General features: G+C 38.3%; 1 pseudogene across 1 annotated transcript; it reads right to left on the reverse strand.

Annotated features, from left to right (window-relative positions):
• Positions 1-937: 937 nt before the first annotated feature.
• Positions 938-1,669, reverse strand: LOC308348434 (large ribosomal subunit protein uL30-like; annotated as a pseudogene). Its single transcript has one exon. The product of its transcript is annotated as a large ribosomal subunit protein uL30-like (transcript).
• Positions 1,670-7,007: the final 5,338 nt, after the last annotated feature.

Below are 7,007 nucleotides of genomic sequence, written 5' to 3' on the forward strand. Positions count from 1 at the left end.
CTTGCCTAACAGAAAGCCTGGCCAGTTAACCCAGGCAAACAGAAAGCTCATCCTATAGCCCTGCTTCCAGAAGGAGCCAAAACAGTAGCCCTGCTCAACTGATAAGTACAGCCTCTGGCTCCACATAACCAGGGAACCTAAACAGTGACTCTGAGCATCCTCAGAGCCCAGCCTGTAGTATCAACCAGCCAAGAAGTCTAGCCTATGGCCTTGCCTGAACACAGCCTAACACCTGGTCCAGACAGGGAGTTTAGTTAGTGACCCTGCCTAATCATAGAGCATACTCTCAGGCCTACCAATGAGTGAGCACAGACAGCAACTGCAATTGACCATGAAGCACAGTGTCTAGCCCCACCCAACTGGGGGATACAGGTGGAGGCCCCTCCCCACCAGGCACCAGCCAGAGACTTTGTCCAACAGGAGGATATCCGTGTGTGTGTGTGTGTGTGTGTGTATGTGTATTATATTCTCTTACTCTACATATACTGATATAACACCACAGGACAGTAGACAATGTTGCATTAAGGGTATATATTATATATATAATATATATGTTATATATATTATATATATTATAGTATATAATAAATGCTAAAACATCCACTAAAATAACACAACAAAGATTTATAGCTAATGTGCCAACAGGGGAGATGAAATGAAATTTCTAAAAATACTCAGCTAAAAATATGTCAGGAAAAGGAGATGAGGGGACAAAGAAAAGATAGGATAATTAGAAAATGGGTAGTACTGTAATAGATGATCCCATTAAATATAAATGTTCTAAAAATTTCCATTAAAAAGTGGAAATAACAGATTAGATACGAAAGCAAGGTCCAATTATATGCTGACTAAAGGAAACTCACTTAATTTTTGTTTTCAGTTTGAAAGTAGCCATTTATTAACTGACCAGATTGCAAAAATAATCATGGTAGATAACTTAGTTCAACCTTCTAATAAGCTTATTGATCTGGTCCTTCCTGTGGCCCACATTTTCTCCTTCTACAAAATGGGTGGTCTTTTTCTTCATTCCCCCTCTTGAAGGGCCATAAAAAGTTGTTTGCTTCCTTGAAACATTTTCCAAAGGTATAGACCTCATGAATCAGATGCTCCATGCAGATGATGCCATGTTGACCAAGAGATTGAGCAATCAGTGTGTTCTGTGTCAGGGCAATCTGCTTCTTATGGTTTTGTAGTAACTGTGCTTATAGATCAATTGATTCACCAACATCAGGTTTGGATATACCCATGCTATATATGGTTCCACAATCCTTAGCACGTTAACTGAAGGTTTGTTGAGCTTAAAAGGTGCCACTGAAGATTTGGTGAACACGAAGAAATTGCAACACCTTTCAAACCCCTGGGCTCACACCACTGAAACCTCTGATCCCAGTGATATGTGCCAATTTGGGTTCTGCAGGTACCTAGAAGTTGTCAACTTTTCTTGACATCCTAGCCATCCAAATCTCAGTTCATACATCTGCCTATATTCCTTGTGGTAATGCTTAGCTTTTTCATAGATAAGCTTCCTCTCTGCCTTTCGAAGCATCTTGTGGGCAAACCTTTTTCTCAGACACTTGGTATTCAATTCTACAAAATTCCTTCGCTTTCTCTTAAGGGTTTCTGGCATAACAGGAACCTTATTTTTCTCCTTTTCTACACCACCCCCCATGGTTCCATCCAGAAAAGAGATGAAGGAAACTCATTTTAAATATAAAGGCACAACTACATAAATAGTAAAAGATGGGATGCCTGGGTGCTTCAGTTGGTTAAGCAGCTCCATTTGGTCATGATCTCAGGGTCCTGGGATTGAGCCCCATATTGGGCTCCCTGCTCAGCATGGAGTCTATTTCTCCCTCTGCCCCTCTCCACCCCACTCATTCTCTCTCTCAAATAAATTTTTAAAAATTCTCTTTAAAAAATAGATAAATTTTAAAAAAAGATAAATAGTGAAAGAATGGAATGATAGACCATCCCAACATTAAACCAAATGAAAGGTGCAGTGATTATATTACTATTAATTAAAGCAGGGTTTAAACGAAAGAATATTGCCAGAGTTAAGAAGTATTATTTCATAATGATGAATAAATACAGCTCAATAAATAAAGGGTAATCTTTTCAACAACTTATACTGTAAAATTTGACATTCATATGCAAAAAGAGAACTTTGATCCAGATCCCTATCATATAAAAATAACTTAAAGTAGATCATAGAACTAAAATCTAAAACTTAAAACTATAAAACTTCTAGAATAAATCATGGAAGAAAAACCTATGTAACTTTGGGTTAGGCAAAGATTTAGATACTACTCCAAGAGCATGATTCATAAAACAAAAAATTAATAAACTAGACTTCATCAAAATTTAAACCTGCTCTTGGAAATATACTGTCCAAAAATGAAAAACTAAACAGACCAAGAAAAAATATTTGCAAACCATATATCTAATGAAGGACTTATTCAAAATATATTAAAACTCTCAGAACTCAATAATGAGAAACAGGCAATCCACTAAAAAATGATCAAAAGATCAGGTAATGATCTGGGGGTTATGGGATCTAGCCCTCCATTGGACTCCTTACCCAGCATGGCGTCTGCTTAGGATTCTTTCTCTCCCTCTCTCTCTCTGCCCCTCCCCTGGCTTACACAGGCACTCTTTCTCTCTTCCTCTTTCTCTCTCTCTCTCAAATAAATAAATAAATAAATCTTTAAAAAAAGAAATGAGCAAAAGATTTGAACAGACGCTTCACCAAAAAAGATACATGGATGGCAAGTAAGCATTTGCTTAACATCATCAGTCATTGAAAAAAATGCAAATTAAAACCACTACATTTAGAATATCCAAAATTTAAAAGATTGACTATACCAAGGGAGGGTGTGGATGCCAAATAACTGGAGAGTTCATGATGCCAGTAGGGAAGTATACCCAGTTTTTGGAAGTTTCTTAAAAAGTGAAACATACATACCATATAATCTAGCCATTCCATTCCTAAGTATGCTCAGAGAAAAAAAGCTTGTGCATGAATATTCACAGTAACTTTGTTTTAAAATTCTGTGTGAAATAAGCTACACTAAAGATGTCACATACTGTATAATTCCATTTATATGAAATTCTAGAAAATGCGAAATCTGCAGTTCCAGAAAGCAGATAAGTTATTGCCTGAGATGAGGAAAAGGCCAGGGAGGAGAGGAATGGACTATTCAAAGAGGCACAGAAAACTTTTTGAGTGATGATTATATTCCTTGCCTTATTTGTGGTGATGGTCTTATGGATATATAATTGATATGGATTATAAAACAAATTATATACTTTATGGAAGCTTATTGTATAACAATTATATCTCAATAAGGATTTTTAAAAAAGTAAAAAATAAACCTCTAGTCCCAAATCATAATTAGAAATCCAAATAAAAACAATTATTTAACAACAAATTTATGGAATTATGTACTCACTATAGGCCAAGCACTGTGCCAGTTGCCTCGGAGGAACACAAAAAAATAGTCGAGTCCTTGCAGCATATATCAAGAATATTGAACAGATTTTAATTTAAGGAAGATGGCAGACTAGGAGACTAAATTCATCTCTCCCACAAACACACTTAGACAACAGCTACATCAGTGCAGCCAGTTCAGAAAATGACATGAAGATGGGCAGAACAGACTTTCCGCAGTTAATGGTAAAGAAAAGGCCATATCAAAAAAGGTAGGAAGGGCAGAGACACGATTGGGAACCAAACACCTTGCAAGACTAACCACAAACAGGAAGGATACCACAAGCACAGAGAAGGCAGAGGAGCAGACCAGGCACCCCAACATGGGGGACCTGTACAGAGAAGATGAGTCCCCATGACATCTGGCTTTGAAAACCAATGGGACTTAACTTGGAGAATTTTTACAGTCAGCAAGGCTTAATTCTGGGTACTTTAAAAATCAGTGGGCTTAGCTCTAGGAGAGCTAGATGCAACAGAAAACTGAGTACCTGCCTCTCAAGAGATAGCACAACAAACAACCTCCCACCCCAAGACACAGTATAGAAAGAACAGTTTGAAAAACACCTAGGGTATACATGAAGATTCATTTACTAATCTTAAAACCAGTACTAGAAGGTCAGGGATGTTTAGAAGATTTCTGTAAGAACAAAAAAGCTGTCAGGCTCCATTTCTCCCCCTGAACTGTAACCACCCCCCTGAATCCAAGCCTAGATAGCCTGGACATTTGCAGGAATCAACACAAACCCTCTTAACTACTTAACTAACACTGTGTGCCCTGCCCCCACATTCTCCAGAGGATCTGCACCATCCAATCCATCCCACTTGGCAAGAGTCCCTCCAAAGTGGCTTCTGCTGTGTCTCATCCTACAAGCAGCCCTGGAAAAGACCAGAGCCACTCCAAAGTGACTCCTGCTCTGAGGAAAGGGGAAGATAGCCACATACACCAGTTCAATGGCAGACCCAGCAAACGAACTTCATAACTGGTAGTGCAGAGTGTACCCCATAAATCAGTGCATCTACAGTCTGGGCAGCACCTGATCTAATGGCTGGCCCTGCTCACCAACAAAAACTTCTAAGAGGCAGCACAGGGAAAGAATCCTACAGTTCAGGGTCACTGCAGCCCCAACAAAACAGCTGAGGACAGCCCGCTGTTCTGATTGTTGATATCACCCAATTATAAGCCAACAATGGCCTAAGACTGGCCCCTTAACTGTGCAGAGACAAAACCCAACCCACGACAGGCAAGGTGGGCCATTGCAGCCTACTGAATTAAAGGCAAATGTGGCCCAGCCACAACAGTAGGGTGGGTGCATGCAACCTACATAGGAGACACCCTTGAAGCACCAAGGTCTGGGGAACAGGAGACAAACACTGCAAGACACAAAAGAACCCCTTCTTCATAAAGCCACTGCTCACAAGAGTAGGAGATGTAGCTGACTTTCCTAATATAGAGAAACAATCAGAGAGCTAGACAAAATGAGGAGAGATAGGAATATGTTCCAGATGAAAGAATAGGACAAAACCACAGTAAGAGACCTAAGCAAAACAGAGATAAGTATATGGTTGATAGATAATTTAAAGCAATAATCATAAAGATACTCACTGGACTAGAAAAGAGTGCAGGGTCAGTAAGACCCTCAACAAAGAGATAGAAATTATAAAGAGGAACCAATCAGAGATGAAGAGCTCAATAACTGAAATTAAAAATACACTAGAGGTGGGATGCCTGGGTGGCTCAGTTGGTTAAGCGGCTGCCTTCGGCTCAGGTCATGATCCCAGCGTCCTGGGATTGAGTCCCACATCGGGCTCCTTGCTCAGCAGGGAGCCTGCTTCTCCCTCTGCCTCTGCCTGCCACTCTATCTGCCTGTGCTCACTTGCTCTCTCTCTAACAAATAAATAAATTTTTAAAAAAATTAAAAAAAAATACACTAGAGGTAATTATTAGCAGATTAGAAAAGGCAGAAGAACTATCAGTAATTTGGAAGACAGAGTAATAGATAGCAACCAAGCTGAACTACAAAAAGAAAAAAAGAACAATAGAAAATGAGACTAGGTCAAGAGAACTCAGTGGCATCATGAAGCATAATAACATTCATGTTGTAAGAATTGCAGAAGAAGGGGGGGTAAAAAATTTATTTGAAGAAATAATAGCTGAAAACTTCCCTAAACTGGGAAAGAAAATAGACATCCAGATCTAGGAAGCACAGAGTCTCCCCAGTAAAATCAACCCAAGGAAGTAAAATCAGTAAAATCAACCCAAGGAAGTCCAATAATTAAAATGGCAAAAGGAGTGATAAAGAGACCAGTTTAAAAGTAACAAAAGAACAGTTGCATACAAGGGAAAACCACAAGGATATCAGCTGATTTTTTCAGCAGAAACTTTGATATATTCAAACTGCTGAAAAGTAAATACATGAACCAAGAATATCTAGCAAGTTTATCATTCAGAATAGAAGGAAGGATAAAGAGTTTTCCAGATAAACAAAATTTAAAGAAAAAAAATAGTTAAAGGCATTCATCACCACTAAATCAGCCTTATAAGAAATGTTAAAGGAAATTTTTGAGTGGAAAGCAAAAGTCATAATCAAGATTAAGGAAATTATGAAAGAAAAAAATTCACAGGTAAACAAAATGTAATAAAAGTACTAGATGAATCACTTATAAAACTCGTACAGATTAAAGCGCAAAAGCAATAAAATTAATTTTGTCTATAAAAATCAGTCATGGGGGGCACCTGGCTGGCTCAGTGGGTTAAGCCTCTGCCTTTGGCTCAGGTCATGGTCTCAGGGCCCTGGGATCAAGCCCCGCATCGGGCTTTCTGCTCGGTGGGGAGTCTGCTTCCCCCTCTCTCTCTGCCTGCCTCTCTGCCTACTTGTGATTTCTCTCTCTGTCAAATAAATAAATAAAATTTAAAAAAAAATCAGTCAAAGGATTTACAATATAAAAGTATGTAAAATAAGATATCATAGACATAAAATGGGGGATACTGCTTTTAGAATGGGTTCAAACTTAAGCAACTATCAACTTAATATACATTGTTACATGCATAAGATGTTAAATGTGAATGTAGTAGTAACCACAAATCAAAAACCAGTAATAGATAAACAAAATATAAGGAGAAAGGAATATAAGCATCTCATTAAAGACAGCCATCAAACCATAAAGGAAGAAAGCAAAAGAAGAAAGAGAAACAAAGAGCTACAAAAACAACTGTAAAACAAGTAACAAAATGTCAACGAGTACGTCTATCAATAATTACTTTGAATGTAAATGGACTAAATGTTCCAATCAAAAGATAAGCTGACTGAACCAATAAAAAAAAAAAAACAAGACCTATCTACAGGCAACCTATAGGAAACTCATTTCAGATGTAAAGATACATGCAGATTGAGAGGGAAGGGATGGAAAAACATTTACAAATGGAAGCAAAAAAAAAAAAGGTGGGGTAGCAAAGCTTATATCAGACAAAATAGACTTTAAAACAAGGACTGTTGGGGCACTTGGCTGGCTCAGTCACAAC

This window comes from Martes martes (assembly GCF_963455335.1).
Source record: "Martes martes genome assembly, chromosome: 8".
NCBI lineage: Eukaryota > Metazoa > Chordata > Mammalia > Carnivora > Mustelidae > Martes > Martes martes.